At 45.5% G+C, this 20,315-nt stretch overlaps 1 protein-coding gene across 4 annotated transcripts in view; it reads left to right on the top strand.

Moving 5' to 3' along the window:
• Positions 1–20,315, top strand: part of LOC126259893 (uncharacterized) — a 526,255-nt gene that overhangs the window by 187,166 nt on the left and 318,774 nt on the right. For 3 of the 4 annotated variants that reach the window (XM_049956973.1, XM_049956970.1, XM_049956971.1), the window contains one exon: positions 14,105–14,138. The exons of the other annotated variant lie outside the window; for it this stretch is intronic. The gene's annotated coding sequence lies outside the window, so the exon portion shown is untranslated. The remainder of the gene's footprint in view (positions 1–14,104; positions 14,139–20,315) is intronic. 4 annotated transcript variants of the gene reach the window in all.

Genomic DNA, 20,315 nt, shown 5'->3' with positions numbered 1-20,315 from the left:
TCCTAGATCGTCCTTTCAAGACACTATCCATTCCATTCAACTGTTCTTCCAGGTCCTTTCCTGACTCTGACAGAAATACAGTGTCATCGGCGAACCTCAAAGTTTTTACTCCATGTATTTTAATTCCTACCCCAAATTTTTCTTTTGTTTCCTTTACTTCTTGCTCAATATACAGAGTGAATAACTTTAGGGGTAGGCTACAAGCCTGTCTCACTCCGTTCCCAACCACTGCTTCCATTTCATGCCCCTCGACTCTTACAAATGCCTTCTGGTTTCTGTACAAATTGTAAATAGCCTTTTGCTCCCTGTATTTTACCCCTGCTACCTTCAGAATTTGAAAGAGGGTATTCCAATCAACATTGTCAAAAGCTTTCTCTAAATGTACAAATGCATAATATAATAAGGGAAATCTGAGCTCGCACGTAAAGATATGTGTGTTCGTTTTCTCCGCGCGTTGTTCGAGGGTGGAGTAATAGAGAACTAGAGTGAAGATGGTCACTTAAGCGTGATTTGCAGAATAGCGATGTATATGTAGATTTGCTGTAGTTTCGCTCGTCCCTCCGTTGGTGCAGTTCTCTGCAGTCGGCGGCGACCTTAATCTTCAACACGTTCTTGCCTCAGGGCGTTGAGTGGAGGCGTGGGAATTCCCCGAGTACAGGCGCTCGCAGTGCTCTGTTGACACTTAGGCTCTTGCAAAGTCCAGACAGTGCGGGACCTGCGTTGGACTGCCACGCCATCGGCCTGTACAACGTCCGATGACTTCCCACTCGCGTGACGTGTCTGAACGATTGCATCCGCCGTGACGAGTGGAGCTCTGTCACACGACAGCTATCTATAATTCAGTTGCTTATGAATGTGTAATATAACCTCTCGTTTGTACCAGATGCGGCCACAGACCGCGTGGAAAGTCATGACATGCAAATATTGGGAGTACTAACACAGTTGGTCGGTTATCAGGCGATTGGACGTGACGATGTGGCTGCGCGGAAAAATGTTTTCGCACTGGCTGTCGATTTTACTAAATACTGACCTGCGGCCGGTAACACTATTTTATCATTCCGTAAATAATTTCTTCTTTGAGGGTTGAATAACACATCAGCGTTTTTTTGTTCTACTGATTTTTATTTGTATGAACTAGTTTTCGGCTTATTAGGCCATCTTCAGATAACTACTGGCTATTGTATACAAGGAGCTTGTGTTCTAGGCGCTTCAGTCCGGAACCGCGCTGCTACCACGGTCGCAGTTTCGAATCCTGCTTCGGGCATGGATGTATGTGATGTCCTTAGGTTAGTTAGGTTTAAGTACTTCTAAGTCTAGGGGACTGATGACCTCAGATGTTAAGTCCCATAGTGCTCAAAGCCATTTTGAGCTTGTGTTCTTACGAACCAAATTAGTTGACAAAATCTAGCACATGAAACAAAGAAGGAAAAGCTTGCCCTACATTTATGCCCCCTCTGCAATAACTATCACACCAAAAACCAATTGGTGTACTATTCCATATCTAGGTGAGCTATCAGACGAACTAGCCAAAACACTGAAATCCCAAAACTGCAAAACATTTTATGGAAGAGGCACTACAGCTAATCTCCTATTCAACAGCGAGGACAAAACAGATAAACTAAGCAGCAGTGGGGCCTACAAACTAACCTGGACCGACTGAAATAAACTGTACATTGGTCGAACGGACCGGGCCATAGCAATAAGGCTGGCTGAACAGGAACGCAGCTGGAGATTAAATAAATCAGACTCCACCATTGCTGAACATGTGCTCAAAGGAGGGCACAAATATCTAACACACACAGAAGTTCTACATATAGCCAACAAAGGCAGAAAACTAAGCCTACTAGAACCACTTGATATTAACAAACAGTTAGCCCTAAACCCACAGCTGGTTCTAAATGACCAATTACAACTGAGCACATCACCGCTCTTAAACTTAACACAATACAGTAAACCTGCTGCTAACCACAAAGTATGCCAAGAGTTAACAAATTCACATCCTAATATAATGTAATATCCCTTATGTGTTTACATTCCTAACTGTAACTCAACTGTAACGCTGTCATATTTGGTATTTTTTATACGATAGTTCTCTTATCATGACATTTAGTGGCCAATTCTGCATTACATATGGCATCCGGATACTTTTGATCAGATAGTGCATGAGCTGTGACCAACAAATTGTTGTATATTTTTTAACATTAACCGTTCCTCAGGGCTGTAAAGAATACGCACAAATAATTAGTCCAAATCCATGAGCATTTGTTGATTGCAAAACTCAAACATACATGCATACATACGGTGCAGATTAAACACATAATTTTGTCCAGACTGAGAACGAACTCCCATAAACGAGAAGTCACATGCAGAAGTAAACACCCACCCCAAAGACAAGGTCTTTTACCACGCCCCTGCCACGGCTGTGGTGGTCCCTATCCTCGAAGGCTATTTGCTTTTGGGCGACAGATTCCAGACCGCTGGCAGCACTCGTCCGACTGCTGCTAATGAAAGTTGCGGTCCACGTAACTCGTTCCTTCTGACCAGCAACTGGCGAAGACAGACTCCTGTCTGCCGATGATTATCTGCTGCCTGTCGAAGAGTCCTGAATCCGTGGCTTTGTCTTTGATGAAACCTACCGAACTCCCAATATACTCCACGGATGAACTGACACTGACTCGCTGGGTTGCGTGTTGTAAGGCCGCATGGATTACTATACAGAACCCGTGATGCCGGAGGAGATAACGGGCGCTCCGCTTGTTTGCTCTGCAAACACGATGATGTCAATGTTGTGCACCATTGATGTTCGTGCAAGGCATGGCTAAAAAATGCTGTCACCGCTGGTGGCTTCTGGGAACAACTGCCGAAATCCTCACCGTTCTTGGCCTCGCATCGATGTAGGTACGCTGACACACTGCAATGTCAGAAGGGTGGACTAAACGTCAGGGGTAACGACGTGAGATACAACAGGCCACGACCGGTCGAGTGTAGTATAGGAAATAAGCGATCATTTTCGTGAAATTGCACATTTGTTGCCTTGGATTCACCTCGGAACAATCAAACAGCTGACTACTGCTTCGTTTCCAACTTGTAGGAATACATCCAGAATTTGTCTCTTCCGTGTAACTTTTCGAACGTTCCCTTTCACGAGGTACCACAAACAAATTTTTGAGCCACAGTGAAACTCTGCAGAGTATGAGAAGAACGAATGTTTTTCGCTGCTGAATGTCGATAAAACCTGGAATGTACTGCCGACTTCGGTGTGCCTAACGATGCACCTATTTCACGGGCAAGTCACATGCCTACCCTCTTCAGTCATGTTGCACAACATAGGTATTTCTTGGAAGATATACAGTTTTCGTTCTACCTTCACTAATTTCATCGTTGACAAAAAAGCGTGACCTCGACGAAAATTGTTAAGTCTTTCCTGAAGATTGAACATTTTTTGAAGGCGATCGCCGACAGCTGCTATGCATTTTAGAAAACACGTGGCACGCAGCTATTTAGTTATTTAAGAACATAATCCTGAAGGTGATTTAAGGCCAGAGTTAAACAAAGCGATACAAGACATTTACGAATTTTTTTAAATTATGCAGCATCTGAAAGCCTCTTACCTTTCTGCTTTGCATGAAGTGAGTACATGAAAATATGTGACTTCAATAAAATGGCCTGAAAAAAAGTGTACCTCTCTATAAAATATTTTGACCCACGAAATAACACTATCTGACGACAGTTCTGTAAACATATTCAAGAGGAGATGCTTTCGCTGCGCAACAGGAAGAAAGGGGGACGTGAATGAATATATGAATTAATTCAAGATCACCTTAACTTTTTAAACTTCCACGCGCGCGCGCCGTTTGTGTGTGTGATATATATAATCTGCTTTGTAGTCACACCACGTGCAGTGAAGGATGTGAATATCACACTGATAGCCTAACGTGGGTCCGCACAAGAACAAGAAATATATGTCACTTAATATGGAAACACACGCTTTCTCGGAGTCCCGCAAACACAACTTACCTTGCAAATTGTGAAGGGATGCAAAGAGTTCAATAATAATTTTGCTGACAGCAGTTTGCCTTTGCTTTGGCTGATAATTGTTCCGAAGGAAGATTTCACAGTAAAATACCAGCACCAGTCAGGTACAGAAAGAATTAATATGAAAGCACGTGTGCAGACCGAATATAGCACCGAGTTCATAAATGATAGGAGAAGGAAAATTAATCGCTTTATGTGAAAGTTCTCAATTCAAAAGCATTAAAAAAATAATGGCTTTACACTCGACACATGACGGACCACGCATAGCCAAGTCCACGACATATGAGAATCAGTACAAAAGAAATCTCTATATACGCCAGAATGTGTTAAGCAGTGGAAGAGTGACGAAACCAACACGCTACACCCAAATACGAGCCAGTGAATACCGACACCGTACCACGAGCCTGGAACACCGTCTACCCATTATAACAATAGTTAAATTTTCACACGAGTGAAGGTATATTTGCCGACCTGAAAACGTTGCCAGTAAAATATTACATCATGCAGCACGTGCATGCCACAACCTAGCCTTAATTCTTGTAGCTCGTTGCATGAGAATGACCATCGGAAAGCAATCAATTCAAATACGCAGCGTCCACAAACAGGCTCCGAGACCAGTCGTCCGTAGCAAGATGGAAGCAAAAAATAGCAGACTACTCCAGAACACAGTTCGAGAATGTCTACCGTTGAAAGGGGCTCGCACAAACGCGATTCGGTCTGCACAGGGCTCTGAATGGCCCGTACGCGACACCTCCAAAGTGTTGCCTAGTAGACATATCTTCACTTTATCAGTCAAAGACTGTAGTATGTTAAGCAGTCGTTAACCCGGGTACAGAATGTCTTTGCTATAGACTCACGAATCAGAACTCGAGCCGGACATTTTAATGAACGATTTCCACACTGTTTCTTTAAACGCTTACTGTGTTAAATTCAGTGAACAATTTCAGAGCTGCCGTTGATTAACGATAATGACGCGTTTTAAAACAGTAATGTCGTAAATGAATTTTATCCATAACGGATTGAGTTGAACTTCGTGACTTCTTTTATTGAGTGTAGAATTGTAGCCGCTACCAATAATAACATAAGGTAATTTTGTACTTATCACACGACGGGTTTCGTGCTTGTATCCGTATTCAGGCAGTTTACTTTCATTTACATGTTTCCACAGTCAGTAATAGCGTTCACTGTTTAAATAAAAAGCAAATAATGTGACAATTACAGTTGCGACTATTTAAGCAGTGAACTCCGAAAACTGAGTGTGGAAACATGTAAATTCCCGAAACCGATCGTGTGTTAAATAAGAAACATCTTTTATTGTGACTGGTAGCGGTTATTATTCTACACCCTAGTAACATCATAGCTCATTATCGCCATCAAGGTGATGGTTTGTACAACATTTTAAAGGCGACCCCTATCAGATTACGGGGTACAAACTTTCTTGGTCTGGATTGCTTGACTAAAACACAGAAACAATGTTCATCGAATGCTTCACTTGTCACCTTACTCGCAATTAGTCGCTGTTTATGAACCGAGAACTTCGTAGTGAAGAAATAATTATTGTTTCAAAAACGTCTGGTTTATGCGTTATTGAAACTTTGAAAACTGTCTTTCTTGCGTCGTGTTGGCAACTGCCCTGCGAGAGGCTGTGGCGTTTCTGCTACCACGCTGTATTAAAGAAGTGCAGCCGGCTGGTGTGGCCGATCGGTTCTAGGCGCTATAGTCTGGAACCGCATGACCGCTACGGTCGCAGGTTCGAATCCTGCCTTGGACATGGATGTGTGTGATGTCCTTAGGTTAGTTAGGTTTAAGTAGTTCTAAGTTCTAGGGGACTGACGACCTCAGAAGTTAAGTCCCATAGTGCTCAGAGCCATTTGAACCAAAAAAGTGCATCTAGGTTTCTCTCTGGTCTCCTGCTTAAAGCGGTTACGTTAGGAAGGCAGAACTTTGCGAATCGGTTGAGGAAACATTGGCCAGTATGTAAGATTATTACCTATGTCCTTCAGTCAGGTCAAGCGATTCTGGGAATGGCGAGAGGTAATTTGCTTGTAGCACGCGAGTTACTTTTTTTTCTCTCAACGTGATAAGACGTCACTTGCGGAGTTACGACATCGCATCGCGGTTAGCTAGAGGCTTTGGAGCCATGTAGCTGCAAAACATTTCGCAGTATTCGGCTAGCCCTGGCTAGTGGATGAGTGTGAATTTTAGATGTAACTGACGGAAAGTGAAAAACATCACGAAGCGCTGTCAAGAAATGTTGCACGTGATGGCTCTAGCGCAGTAAGAACCAAGCACATAACTGCAAAATTCGTTGATTACCTATACTGAGAAATACACCTTCTGCGATCCTGCTGATGTTTCTTCTCTTGACCGTACACCTGTATTAGTACGCCACGCGGGGTAGCCGCGTGGTTTAGGGCACCTGGCCACGGTTCGCTCGCGCGCGCTCGGAGGTTCGAGTCCTCCCTCGGGGATGGGTAAGTGTGTTGTCCTTAGCGTAAGTTAATGTTAGATTAAGTAGTGTGTAAGCCTAGGAGTCGATGACCTCAGCAGTTTGGTCCCATAGGAACTTACCACAAATTTCCAAGTTTTGTATTAGTACAGACATACGAAATGTTGATGAACCTCTCTCGAGGCACTATTGTCGCCTCTACTGAAAAAATAATGATCTTGAGGAGCTGTAGCATCAGGGATTTTTATTCAGTTTCGTTAAAGGATATGTTAATTTTGTTTGTGGATACTCCACGATTCAGCTGCCGTTTCATTCTAGTCGCATATACTCTCATGAGGTCACATCCTTAGTGACATTTAACTGCCCCTTCCGCTATTCTCATTCATCATCACTAAACCACCGGCCAAAATTCTCAGCGAGTGGTTCGAGCATCATCCAAGGCGCATACATACAAATCGATAGCACCCCAGCTGTGCTCAATACGACTGAGAACCGTTGCCAACAATAAGAGTTCAGTTACACAAGCAGACAATAAAGGAACGGTTCAGTATATGATGATATTAAACCTATAGCTCAGTATGTAAAAGGCGACGAAAAAGTGATAAGCAGGGGGCCTGGAACGGAGTAATAGCGGAAGGAATAGAATTATGGGAGAATAGTGAATGCGCCGTCGGAAACGAGACAAGGGAAGGCTCCTTAGGTACGGTATTGAATTTCATGTAGTATTAACAAGCACACAAAGTATCACAAGAGGATATAGTATCTTTGGAAAAGGCCTGTAGACATGGAAGACGCCTATTGGACTATAGTACACGGCGTACCCAGGAGCAGACATACATTCGTAGTTCAATACGTAGTTAAGTCCCGTTAACCACTGTCGCTATCTGCGAACATTGAACCCAAGTTTAAATGTAAAAGAAGAAGAAAAATGGTTGGGAGAGAAGTAAAGATGACATTTGCCCTAAACATTTAATGTCAACATGTGTCGAACTTAAATGGCGAGTTTTTGTGTCTCAAGAGTTTCTAATTTAGAAAGCCTGATACTTGACTTGGAAGTGAAGGTCCTATGCCTAATAATGTATTATATTCGGTTGCCGACAAGGGAAGTTTATCGGCAATTCGTATGCTATGGCAGGTCTTTTAATTCAAGCTTTTGGAAATATTTCTGACGTATTTTCCTACAGTTGATGGGTATACAGAGTGATTTTTCCCACCGGGTACAAACTCTAGGGATTGATCGATGGGAGCATACGGAACAAAGAAGGTCTAATGTTCAGAAATGCATGGTTCCCGTGCTAGAGACCATTTATTCAATCATACCTGTTTGCCACCATGGTGTTTACTTACAGAAAGGTAAATGGCAACGGGCGGCGGGCAGCAAGGTTGTATAGGAGAGCTATCCCCGGCGACATCCACCACGCATTCAATGTTCGGAACAGTGTTTCGCCGTTTGTCTGAGGGAGGGTCGTTTCAGGAAGCAGGAAATTCTGAAGGACGTACCCGAAATGTTCGGACACCAGACTTGGAGAGAAATGTGATTAATATTGTGAAAGACGACCTCCGTGTCAGTACCCGCCAGTACAGAGTACGCCAGACGACCGTGTGGATCATTCTGCATGACATTTGTTACTACCGTTATAACTTACAGCGTGTGCGGAGCTTACTAGGGACAGATTTTCCACATCGGGAGCAATTTTGTCAGTGGCTTCTTCACCAGGCAACCACGATTCCGGGATTTGGGTCATCCATTCTATTCACAAATGAAGCCACCTTTACGCGGGGTGGTATCTTCAAAATGATTCAAATGGCTCTGAGCACTATGGGACTTAACATCTATGGCCAGCAGTCCCCTAGAACTTAGAATTACTTACACCTAACTGACCTAAGGACATCACACAACACCCAGTCATCACGAGGCAGAGAAAATCCCTGACCCTGCCGGGAATCGAACCCGGGCGCGGGAAGCGAGAACGCTACCGCACGACCACGAGCTGCGGACGTGGTATCTTCAGCTTTCATAACAGTCATCTGTGGGATAGTTTGCAGAACCTCCTTGGTATGATGACAGCGAATCATCAGCATTGGTGCAGCCGGAATGTGGGTGCTGGGATAATTGGCGACCATATTTTGGGACCAGTCTTCCTTCCACCTCACCTAATTGGCCGGAACTAACGGCTTTTCTTGCGGATGACCGTGCCTCCCCTGCTGAAGAAGTGCCATTGATAATTCGAAGGGTTATGCGGCTCTACGAGATAGTGCTCCAGCCCACTTCGCCGTTAACGGCCGGACGCTTCTCCATCGTGTCTCCCCTGGTCGACGGATCGGACGAGGGGGTCCAGTTGCATGGCCTGTTCGTTCACTGGATCTCAACCCGTGCGATTTCTGGTTACGGAACCATCTGAAAAGTATCGTGTATGTAGAGTCCATTCCAGATGTGGAGACACCGGAGCAGCGTATTCATACTGCCATTGAAACTGTTCGGTGTAGCCTGGCCGATGTGAACGTGAGAGACAGAAAATGCGACGGCGCGTACACGTATGCGTTGAGGCACATGGAGACCATTTGCAACACACTACTGTGTCCGCATTGTACAGCACTATTACACCGCAGTCTCTGCAACGACGTATGATTGAATAAATGGTCTCTAGCAAGGAGACCATGCGTTTCCGGGCTTAAGTTCATTAGATCTTTTTCGCTCCATATCCTCTCATCGACCAATCACTAGAGTTTGTACACTGGAAAAAATCACCCTGTATAAATGCTTAGTATTACTATGTCCCTTGATGCATGGAACGACAGGGAGGATGGACAAATGTGGTCACTGCTGATAGTGTTATCGGGACTCACAGAGTTGATAGGGGTAGTGCAGAACACCAAACGCATAGCCAACGCGGTGTGGGAGCGCAGAGAATCCCTCACAGACACCTTACACAACGCTGCCAGTAAGTGGAGTTCATTACACGTCGCACTGTGTCTCTGCATCCAACAGAGTGGTCGAATCGGGAAATGTACGGATGCTTCGGGCGTTTCCACGTCACAAAGACACTGTGAAGGACTTGGTGAATACACGGCGGACCCATAAACGTTCTGATGCTATGGGTAGAAGGCAATGCGTTGAGAGGTCTGGCATTTCGTTCACCTTGGAGTATACTCTCGTGAGCTGTTGAATTAGTAGCTACCGCAAGCTTCAGTTCTGAGAGTAGAGGCGCTGACAGATTTTAAGCTTCGAAGGCGAGTGGTGAGTTAGGCCTGGTCAGCTCAGTCTGTAAAAACATTTCCTGCGAAAGTCGAAGTTTTGGGTTAGGATCTCGGTCAGCACATAGTTTTAACCTGTGAGGAACTTTCACGTGCACTCTGTTTGGCTAGGTGAACGGAAATTCATTTAAGACCTGTCTCCCCCACAGAATTTTTGTTAATAGCCACGACAAGAGATATTTTTTAACTCGATTTCCTTCGTAACTGTACCACATTTTGGAAAATTATACCAATAAACCAGAGACCCCCTTTTCTTATTGCTAAAATGGCGTGTGCGTTACACAATACCTTTCACATCATAAATATTATTATTCTAAATTTTTGGTCATTAGTAAGTATTCCTTTTTTTCGTAAGTATTCCTTTTTTTCGTAAGTATTCCTTTTTTCGTAAGTATTCCTTTTTTTCGTAAGTATTCCTTTCCTTTTTTTCGTAAGTATTCTTTTTTTCGTAAGTATTCTTTTTTCGTAAGTACTTTTTTTTCGTAAGTGCTCTTTTTTTCGTAAGTGCTGTTTTTTTTTTCGTAAGTGCTGTTTTTTTCGTAAGTGCTCTTTTTTTGTAAGTGCTCTTTTTTTCGTAAGTGCTCTATTTTTCGTAAGTGCTCTATTTTTCGTAAGTGCTCTATTTTTCGTAAGTGCTCTTTTTTTCGTAAGTGCTCTTTTTTTTCGTAAGTGCTCTTTTTTTTCGTAAGTGCTCTTTTTTTTCGTAAGTGCTCTTTTTTTTCGTAAGTGCTCTTTTTTTTCGTAAGTGCTCTTTTTTTTCGTAAGTGCTCTTTTTTTTCGTAAGTGCTCTTTTTTTTCGTAAGTGCTCTTTTTTTTCGTAAGTGCTCTTTTTTTTCGTAAGTGCTCTTTTTTTTCGTAAGTGCTCTTTTTTTTCGTAAGTGCTCTTTTTTTTCGTAAGTGCTCTTTTTTTTCGTAAATGCTCTTTTTTTTCGTAAATGCTCTTTTTTTCGTAAGTACTCTTTTTTTTCGTAAGTTCTAGCTTTGCCAATACCTTGGGTATGTGGCAAATGTCAAAGTGATTCGTCGTTTGTATTCCACGATGAAACGTAGCTCTCTCTCTCTCTCTGTTTCTCTCTCCTCTCTACCTGGCTAACGAATACGGCTCACAAGTACGAAAGGCGTAAGTTGTAGCTACCAGCTAAAAAGCCTGGTGTTCAAAATCCAACGTTGTGGATGGAGTTCGTAACGTTTTATGTGCTCCAACATATCAGGACTGTATGATTCCACTCAGTGACTATCACGGTTGTTGTTTTTTTTTTCTGAAGCCACCCGCCATTTTATCATAGTATTTGGCTCCCGGATAGAGTATTTATGCGTATCTGTCAAGATTTCATTTAGATAACTGACTTTCAGAAAGTTGCTGTTAATCGATAATGCAATACTGCATTGCAGCATTTAAGAATAAACATCTGTATCTACAGAATGAGATTTTCACTCTGCAGCGGAGTGTGCACTGATATGAAACTTCCTGGCAGATTAAAACTGTGTGCCCGACCGAGACTTGAACTCGGGACCTTTGCCTTTCGCGGGCAAGTGCTCTACCAAAGTTTGGAAGGTAGGAGACGAGATACTGGCAGAAGTAAGGCTGTGAGGACTGGGTGTGAGTCGTGCTTCGGTAGCTCAGATGGTAGAGCACTTGCCCGCGAAATGCAAAGGTCCCGAGTTCGAGTCTCGGTCGGGCACACTGTTTTAATCTGCCAGGAAGTTTCATCTGTATCTACAGTTTACAAGTTCACTTGCTGTACGTAAAGAAAGCGAGCTAGTTTGTGACCGAGAAAGATGTACAAAAATGTTAGTGTATTATTCCTTCAAGGGCGTTAATTATAGCAGACATACTGTCACTTGATAATGTATACAAGCGACTGTAGATACACATATTGGTGTAATTGTCTGTAAGTGCTCGTGTAACCTTCTTATAAGCAAGGTGTGCTTGTGTAGGGGCAGTGGTATGGCTGATCTGAGCTGTGAGTGAATGTATGCCTTCAACGTGTTATTTAACGACTATATAAAATATCAGTTTACACAAAAACGTCAGTGACAGTGGCTTTAATTTTAAATCAATCGCCTGGGTAGCCAAAATAACAACAAAGATTTATCTACAAAATAACGCTTCCCCTCGACGATTCTGCAAATTCTAAAGAATAAAAGCAATAATAGTAATACTTCTTTAAGGCAGAGAATGAATTTACGCCATTAGATTTAGAGTAAATAAAAATAGAGAGCTAAACAAAATTATACTACAGGGAATATACAATACACAGGAAGCTCAGCTTTAGTTAATGAAGGCCATGGCCGTACTGAATAACGCACTGCCAAGTAATTAGAATTACCACTATTTCTCTTCTATGTCGAGCAGTATTTCTCATTTTCAAACGATTGTTCTTACCTGTTTTTCCTGAGCAAGATTAATAAAACTCAACTAGACGATCATATGTAAAAAAAGTGTTAAAGTAAGAGATGAGAGTGCAAACCCGCATTCCATGACGAATGTAAAATTCTTCCCAGTTTCCTTTGATATGATTTATATTTTCAGCACCATCTTAATTTTTCGGGGATGTGCTTTAATATTTTAGGATATCGTAGGTTCTTTTTTGCTCCACAATGGTTTCAAATCGCAGGAAGTGGAAGATTTTTGTATTGCATATATAACTGCGTAGGCTTCCGCGGTCAGAATCAGTTAACATGAAAATTTTGCAGGTATGGTACCGCGTGGTATTGTAAATAACTATCACTGATGAAACCCGTGTTTCGTTCGCGGCTACAATGGCCGCCTCCTGGGACTGCTAGTCTAATTTTGTTACCCAGGGTCTTTATATTTTGTCATGACTGCTCTCCTGAGCATGACTGTTAATTTAAAAAGGTTGATATTGTTTTTTCGTTCACGAAGGACTGAGAAACTTTAATGAAATAGGTTTTTCTGTAGTGGAGGGAGTAATGTTCAAATCTCTGTGAAATCTTATGGGACTTAACTGCTAAGGTCATCAGTCCCTAAGCTTACACACTACTTAACCTAAATTATCCTAAGGACAAACACACACACACACACACACACACACACACACACACACACACACACACACACACACACACACACACACGCCCGAGGGAGGACTCGAACCTCCGCCGGGACCAGCGGCACAGTCCATGACTGCAGCGCCTGAGACCGCTCGGCTAATCCCGCGCGGCAGTGCGGGGAGTGATGACCTGCTGTTGTCGGTTACACCTTGAAGTGTGTACCGTGATCGGTAGTCATTGGCGTGTGGAGAGTGGGTTCTTGATTTCTCCATGTTGGGCACAGATCGCGGGGAGGCAGGTACTGGCCGGTAACGTGCGCGTCTCGATATATTTGAGAGACCTCTTGGGGCTCTTATGGCTGGCAGGCAGGATGGTGCAAACCTACCATCCTGTCTGTTCATGTTGTTATCATGTTTTAAAAGCACAATTTCCTCTCTGATACTGCGTTCGATCATCCCTGGCTGAATTGCAAGCATATACGTTTCGTTGAATTTTATTTCTTTGCCGCAATCTTCACGATGTTCGGCGACAGCAGATCTGTTGTTCTGCTCAAGTCGATAATAGCGCTCGCTCTTCCGTTTGCGCGTTGCTACCGGGCTGCCACTGAAATATTAAAACGTCTTAACAACAACGATAGGGTAGCCTCAGGTTTGCACCATCCTGGCTGCCAGCCATAACAGCTCAAAAGGCCGCACAAACAACGCGAGATGCAGCGTTACAGGCGAGTAACTGCCACCCGACGACGACCTATGTTCAGCATGACGAAAACAAGAGTCCATAACCCATTCGTCGATGACTACCAGTCATGGCACACACCGCAAGGTGTAATAGACAACCGCAGATTCCCACAGGAAACCAATTACAATAAGGTTTCCCACTCCACCCGGCACAAGAAACCAATAATCGCGTCGTTTTTTAAATGGTAATGTAATACCATGCTCATTAAAGCAGTTATGTCAAAATAAAAGGATCTTGGACAACAAAATTGCACCAGTAGACCCAGAAGAAGGGCACTGTAATCGTAACTGAAATATTGCTTTCATCCGGAAGTTGGTTGCAGTATGGAAGGGTTCCATACCCAGAAACACCTGTGTTAACTGGAAAATACTTTTATCGCTAGTGTTGTATTTTCGAATACTGACTTTGCAAGGCTGCTGGCAATGTATTCAGTTAACGGAACTGCTGCACGTATCTATTTGTGTGTGTGTGTGTGTGTGTTTTATTTTAGATTTCTCCTAGAATTCTGTTATACGTGAACTCAACTTATATGCAAAGTGAGCTAGTTTTCAAACAGAAACAAAACATGTTATTTTCATAGATAATAATGTCAGACTTCTCTTTTCTTCACAGGTGTCAGTTCTTGGGACCAGCACACAAGTAGCACGTAAGTGAACGCCTGTTTTTTTCATCATTACGTAAAAATTTATCGTAACTGTCTTTGTTTAAATACACTTATGTTTATATTGTTATGGTCTAGAGAAAAATCTGCGACAGGGAAATCTTCTGTACAAAGTAGCTGCAGCAACTAGCGCATTATTTTCCAACTGTTATTAATATACTGTCTTATTATTGCTTTAGAAGGGGGTCATGGAATGTAGGGCTTGTCGCAGGGTTCTGTTCTGGTATCGTTGCTTTTCGTATAATCAGTGACCTGCTACTGAACATGCCTCAGACATGTTTCTCTTTGTAGTGTTATTGTGAAAGACATGGAACGTAATGTAACTGATTCCAAAAAAATCTTACTGACGTGCCCGCAACGTGCATTAAGTCCGTAAATGTCCTAGTATACACTGATGAGCCGAAACATTATGACCACCTGCCTAATAAGTTGTTTGTTCGAAATACATCACTGATTCCGTTTATCAGGGATCCGACAGTTTGTTGGTAGGTTTGTGAAAGTATGTGGCATTAGATGTCTACGCACAGGTCATGTAATTTGCGTAAATAACGGGCCTCTGATTTACCTACGCTGTGATGGCGCCCGATAGCGACCCAGATGGGTTCCGTAGGATTTCCATCAGGCGGATTTGGTTGCCAAGACACCAACCTGTGTTCACTTCAAAGCTCCTCAAACCAATGTACCACGTTTCTGGCTCCGAGATACGGAGAGATGACATCGCTGTCACTGAGGAAAGGGGTGTAATGGTTGGCTAGCAGCTGTCAGCGTGTCTTCCATTACAACAGGTCCCATGTAAGCGCAGGAGCATAATACTTCTCCCACCAGCCTGAGTACATGTCGCGCTGCACATTTCGAGCCACCTTTCACCTCGATGACGTGGAGACGACTATGGACCTAACGTAGCAAAAATGTGATACACCCGAAGAGCCGACACGTTTCCGTTGATCGATGGCCGAATGGCCCCGTACCCACTGCAATCGTAATTGACGATGTCGTTGGGTCAACATGTAAACACGCGGGGGTGGTCTGCTGCGTAGCTTCATGTTCAACAATGTGCGATGAACGGTGTACACCGAAAGACTTGTGCGTGCACCAGCATTGTGCTCTTACGTCAGAGATGCCACAGATCACCACTGCCCTACTTTACAGAGCAGACAAGCCTCCGGACCCCAGGTTCTGTCAAGGGACGTGGACGTCCAACCATTTAGCGCCTAGTGGTAGCTTCACTGTCCTTGTACCTCTTTCGTAGATGCTCACTGCAGTGTCACGTGAACATTCGACCAGCTGTGCCGTTTCCGAGATACTCGTTCATAGACACTCCGTAATGATGATCTGCCCTTTGTCAAACTCGCTTGACTCAATGGAAATGGATTTCATTTGCAGCCCATATCTTGACTCGGATGATCCCTCGTCCGTGTCTGCTCCGCTAATATATTTTAGTTAGCGCTTCCCCCCCAGGGGATCCACAACTCTTTTGTGGATACGTGCGTAGCGAGCACGGGACCCCGAGCTGATGTGGCCTTCCTTCCTTTCCGGGCTGCATACCTTCCCTTTCCGCATCATTCCCCATCCCCCCTCTTCGCCTCCCCCCCCCCCTCACCTCTGGCTCTTTCCTTTCCTTTCCTTTCTCTCCCTCTGGGGGTCTGATTTGTGCCTACGTCCGGAGACGGACGCTTGTAAATGTACCACATTCTTCGCCTTCCTTGCTTGTAAGTCTTCATCCTTCCTTTGTCCTTCTCTTTTCCTTTCCTCTTCTCTCTACCCTTTTCTCCGCTGCGGCGTTTGAGACCTCTTCTTTCCTTTCCCTTTCTCTTTCTTCCTCCCTGTGCGTGTCTGAAGGCCGACCCACGCACTTCCATGCGTAGCCGGTGACGGGGTAACGCATTATTCCCCGCCCCGGGTAGACAGGTAGGACACGTACGTACCCCCTGGTAACGGCCAGGCTCAGGGAGGGGTGATTACCCGAGCTGATACCTTCCGAAAGGTCCGATTGGTCCCTCCGTCCGTTTGTCGGGAGGTGTGACCTGAGGTGTGAACAATCACCTAAGGTGGGAGTGCCCTCAGAGAGGGCCCCCACAAGGGAGGAGCGCGCCATCGGAGACGCCGGTAATCATGGGGGATTCTTCCGCAATGGTTTCCTCACCTTACACTATGTCTGCTCACAAACGTTAAGTTCACTGAGTCTCAACCACAGTCAGTTCTTCCATCGTTGCTACAGTTCCTTGTTGTTTCTCGGTCTGACGAAGGTCACGACTTCTCCACGGTCAACCCTTTCATTATTCAGAAAGGTGTCGACGCAATTGCAGGTCCTGTAAAGTCTTGTTCCAGATTACGGAATGGCACCCTGTTGTTAGAAACAGTCAGTGCCCTCCAGGCACAAAAATTGCTGCGTACCTCACTACTACACACTTTCCCTGTCCGGGTGGAACCGCACCGTACCTTAAATTCCTCGCGTGGAGTCGTTTATACTCGCTCCCTCGATGGACTGTCTGACGAAGAAATTCAGCACTACCTGTCTGACCAGGGTGTAACGGTTGTTCATAGGGTTATGAAAAGGGTTGACACGAACATCATTCCAACCCGCACTGTCTTCTTGACATTTGACAAAGTTCAACTCCCATCGACAATCAAAGCAGGCTATGAGATAATTTCCGTTCGCCCTTACGTCCCAAACCCTACGCGTTGCTATCGGTGCCAGCGGTTCAATCACACCAGCCAGTCCTGTTCCAATCCGGCCAAATGTGTTACATGTGGCAGGGATGCCCATGAGGGTGCTTGTCCACCTCCATCCCCTCGCTGCATCAACTGTATGGGTGACCACGCCGCTTCCTCTCGAGATTGTCCCGTTTTTAAGGACGAAAATCTCATCCAGGAAATTAGGGTGAAGGAAAAGGTGTCGACCTTTGCTGCTCGAAAATTATTCGCCAGTCGACAGCCCACCGTGCCTCAGAAAGGAAAATACAGCACTGTCCTTGCTTCTCCTCGGCCAACAAAGGAGGCGGCCACGCAGACTTGCGACCTCACCTTTAGTGCCATGGTCGTCAGATCGGCCAGCGCAAAGATCGCCCGTTCAACCTCACCACTTTCGCCTGCCCACTCTCTGGCTCACCCTTCGTCGAGTTCTGCTAAATCTCGAGCCCAAAAGTCGGACACCAAGACTTCGAAAAAAGAGCATACTCGTGAAGAGTTTTTACGTACGGCAACTTCCCAACCATCGGTTCCTCCTTCCTCTAAACATCATACTTCCAAGAAGGCTACAAAGAAACCCAGTTCCTCTCCTTCTCCGCCAAGGCGTGTCCCATCTACAGCACCACCTGGCGGAAATCGCCCTCGGCCGTCTTCTGTGTCGCCGAGGCGCACTGCTGGCGGCCGATCAACCGGCCGGTCGCTGGTGGCAGGAGCTGCTCCTGACCAACCTATGGATCAGGATCTTCTGCCTTCGGCTGAATGCCATTCCATGCTGTCGGTCGCAAGCTCAGAGCAGTCGTTGAGTTGACAGCGACCTTGGTCACATTCCTCCATTTTCTGTTCACCCTATGTCCATTATCCACTGGAATATCCGCGGTATTCGAGCCAATCGGGATGAATTGTCGATCCTCTTACAATCCTACTCGCCGGTCATCTTCTGTCTTCAGGAAACAAAGCTGTGTCCCCATGACCGCTTTGTTCTTCCTCATTTTCAGTCTGTCCGATATGATCTCCCCTCTGTTGAAGGCACTCCAGCACATGGAGGACTCATGATTCTTCTCCATGAAACTCTCCATTATCACCCAATCCATTTAAACACTTCTTCCAAGCTGTCGCCGTCCGTCTTTCCCTTTCCGGATACACGTTCTCTCTTTGTACTGTATACATTCCATCGTCCACACCAATAGCACGAGCTGATCTCCTTCATCTTCTTGGTCTGCTTCCACCCCCCTATTTGCTGGTTGGGGACTTCAATGCCCACCACCCGCTTTGGGGATCTCCACATCCTTGTCCACGTGGCTCACTATTGCTAGACGTCTTCCACCAAGCAGATCTAGTTTGCCTCAACACTGGGGTCCCTACATTTTTGTCTGCCTCCACGAGAAATTTATCTCATTTGGACCTTGCGGTCGGTACTGTTCCGCTAGCTCGGCGCTTCGAATGGTTCGCCCTTGATGATACACACTCGAGTGACCACTTTCCATGTGTCCTTAGACTGCAGCCTCAACAGCCATATATGCGCCCGCGACGCTGGAAGTTTGCCCAAGCCGATTGGACACTTTTTTCGTCTCTAGCGACATTCGATGACCGTCACTTTCCCAGCGTCGACGATGAGGTCACACATATTACCGACGTTATTCTTACAGCTGCGGAACATTCAATACCACGCACCTCCGAATTGCCCCGGAGCCCCCCAGTTCCTTGGTGGAACGAGGCATGCCGTGATGCACTACGTGAGCGGCGACGTGCTCTCCGCGTTTTCCGCCACCATCCTACTTTGGCCAACTGTATCCGCTATAAGCAGCTCCGAGCGCGATGCCGTCGTGTCATCCGTGATAGCAAGAAGGCAAGCTGGAAATTCTTTATTAGCTCATTTAACACCTTCACTCCCTCCTCGGAAGTTTGGAGTCGGCTTCGACGGTTCTCAGGCGCGCCTAGTTTCTCCCCGGTCTCTGGGCTCACTGTCGCGCATGACACATTAGTGGACCCCGTCGCAATTTCTAACTCGTTGGGTCAGCACTTTGCTGAGATTTCGAGCTCTTCAAATTACCCGCCAGCGTTTCTCCCGAAGAAACGTGCAGCGGAAGTGCGACCTCTTGCTTTCTCCTCTCAAAATCGCGAAAGCTACAATACTGTTTTCTCCATGCGGGAACTCCAACATGCACTCTCTTCTTCTCGCTCCTCCGCCCCAGGACCGGATGGTATCCACGTCCAAATGTTGCTGCAATTATCAACCCATAGTCTGCGTTACCTCCTTCGCCTTTATAATCGAATTTGGACCGACAGTACTTTTCCCAGACGATGGCGGGAAGCTATCGTCGTTCCTGTTTCGAAACCTGGAAAGGACAAACATCTCCCCTCTAGCTATCGCCCCATTTCTCTCACGAGTAGTGTCTGTAAGGTTTTGGAGCGTATGGTGAATTACCGTTTAGCGTGGTGGCTGGAATCCCGCAGTCTTTTAACACCTGCCCAATGCGGATTCCGAAAGCATCGTTCTGCAGTTGACCATCTTGTTGCTCTCTCCACTTATATCATGAACAATTTTCTCCGGAAACGCCAAACGGTAGCAATATTTTTTGATCTGGAGAGAGCATACGATACCTGTTGGAGGACAGGCATCCTCCGCACACTGTTCAAGATGGGGCTTTCGAGGCCGGCTGCCCCTTTTTCTTCGCGAATTTATGGCAGAGCGCACATTTAGGGTGCGGATGAACACTACTCTCTCCCGCACTTTCTCCCAAGAAAACGGGGTACCCCAGGGCTCCGTGCTGAGTGTTGTACTGTTTGCCATCGCTATAAATCCAATTATGGATTGTCTCCTTCCTGATGTCTCGGGCTCCCTCTTTGTGGACAATTTTGCGATCTACTACAGCTCTCAACGGACCAGCCTTCTTGAACGACGTCTTCAAGGATGTCTCGATCGCCTCCACTCTTGGAGCATCGAAACCGGCTTCCGTTTCTCTCCCAGTAAGACCGTTTGTGCTAATTTTTGGCGACGTAAGGAGTTTCTTCCGCCCTCCTTACATGTAGGTCCTGTCAACCTTCCGTTTTCAGACGTCGCTAAATTCTTGGGTCTTACGTTTGACAGGAAACTGTGCTGGTCCTCCCACGTTTCCTATCTTTCGGCTCGCTGTCTGCGATCGCTTAACACCCTCCGTGTCCTGAATGGTACCTCCTGGGGAGCGGACCGAGTGGTCCTTCTCCGCCTCTATCGCGCCTTAGTGCGCTCGAAATTGGATTATGGAAGCATAGTCTACTCCTCTGCTCGGCCGTCTATTCTTCGGCGTCTCGACTCTCTCCACCACCGTGGATTACGTTTAGTGTCTGGAGCTTTTTACACTAGCCCTGTGGAAAGCCTTTATGCTGAGACTGCTGAACCTCCGCTGTCCAATCGGCGAGCAGTCCTTCTGAGTCGATATGCTAGCCATCTGTCTTCCATGCCTGCTAATCCAGCCCATGACCTTTTTTTCGACG

This window comes from Schistocerca nitens, chromosome 5 (genome assembly GCF_023898315.1).
Source record: "Schistocerca nitens isolate TAMUIC-IGC-003100 chromosome 5, iqSchNite1.1, whole genome shotgun sequence".
In the NCBI taxonomy this organism is placed as follows: Eukaryota; Metazoa; Arthropoda; class Insecta; order Orthoptera; family Acrididae; genus Schistocerca; species Schistocerca nitens.
Note: the sequence above shows the minus strand (reverse complement) of the source record. Positions and strands in the feature narration are given on the sequence as shown.